Consider the following 1,473-nt stretch of genomic DNA (forward strand, 5'->3'; position numbering starts at 1 on the left):
TGTTTATCAACATCCATCTGTTGATAGGGGGATACCACAGGGAAGCACAGCATCCTTGTTTTCTACATGAACAAATTGAGGCCCACATGACACGAACAAACCTACATCCCCACCCAGCTCCGGGACAGTGCTCCATCTGCACCAAGGCACTGTTGGCAGCAAAGCTCGACTGGCACCGGGCACCGTTTGGTTCCCTGAAAACGGACCAGGTGCACATCATGCTGGGTGAGCCCTGGGCAAGTTAAATGCTCTCTCTGATCCTCAGTTTCACGCAAATGAGGGCAGGGATGGCACCTATGTTATGAGAGTTCAGTGCAATCAGACCCAAGGGCACGCAACAGTGTGCTGGGTTTGCAGGCTGCTCTGCCCATCCCAGCAGTGGGCATTCAGGGGCACCCACAGAGGCTTCTGGCAGAATGCTTCTTGGGGTTATGATCTCACTGGCAGGCAAACTCTGTCACAGAGGAGCAGGGACGCACCATCAGGAGGATGGTGACAAAGGAGAAGCCCATGACACAGAAAGGACACATGGCTGGGGGCGGGGAGGTGCTGCGCTGCAGTGCAAGGCAAAGCTTTCCAAAAGCAGAGAAGGGACAGAGTGTGACAGCCAGACAGAGCGGGATACCCAGAGGCCTGAAGCAGGCTGGAGCCTGTGCTCTCCAGGAACCAAAGCAGGCCATCAGTCTGGACCTGACAAGCAGGTGGGGACGGGGCAGCCGAGGGCACGGGCAGGGCCCTGGACCTGTGAAGGGACTCATCCCTCCTCCTTGGGGCTTAGAGTTATGGTTTCTATCTGGAAGTCCCCCAGAGCCTCACACGTTCACAGGCGGGGTTCAACAATGGGGGCCTGATACAGGATTGGTTTACTCTCGTGTTTATACCCAAGTATAATTTGGGAGGTGAAGCCTGGTTGGAGGAGGTGGGTCAGTGGGGGCGTGGCCAGGAAGGGTCCGTCCCCCACCTCAGTCCTGCCCTGCTTCATATCCACGCCGTAAGTGAGCCTTCTCTACCATGCTGCTGTGTCTCAGAGCCAGCCAATTATGGACTGAAACCCTTCACATGCTGTGAGCCCAAAATAAACTTTTCCTCTTTTAAATCATGGGTGTCAGGTATTGTGTCCCAGCCACGAGAAAATAACTAAGGCATTTTGTTTCCCCACCTATAAAATGAGGATGAGAAAAATACCAAGCCCAACCAGGCCTCTGGGGTGAGTGCACATGGGTGAGTTTTTTGGTTTTTTGTTTTTCAGATTATCATTTTACCATTGCCAGGTATGCAAAGGTCTTTTTTTTCCCCCCATAATTTTATTGAGAAACAACTAGCAATGAGACAGTTTCAAACCAAATTGGTAGGACAGTTTCAATAATTAACACATTGCATACATTCTTCATAGTGGTTATTTGCTGTACAAGATGCAGACATGATATCCTATTTACAAACACTATTAGAACAAATCCCTCTATTCATTAAGAG

The 1,473-nt window shown here is 50.8% G+C and overlaps 1 protein-coding gene across 1 annotated transcript in view; it reads right to left on the reverse strand.

The window, feature by feature from the left end:
• Acacb (acetyl-CoA carboxylase beta) overlaps window positions 1–1,473 on the reverse strand; it is a 185,526-nt gene that overhangs the window by 162,152 nt on the left and 21,901 nt on the right. The window lies entirely within an intron of this gene.

The sequence above is a fragment of the Octodon degus genome, unplaced genomic scaffold (genome assembly GCF_000260255.1).
Source record: "Octodon degus isolate 3935 unplaced genomic scaffold, OctDeg1.0 scaffold00079, whole genome shotgun sequence".
NCBI classification, from domain to species: domain Eukaryota; kingdom Metazoa; phylum Chordata; class Mammalia; order Rodentia; family Octodontidae; genus Octodon; species Octodon degus.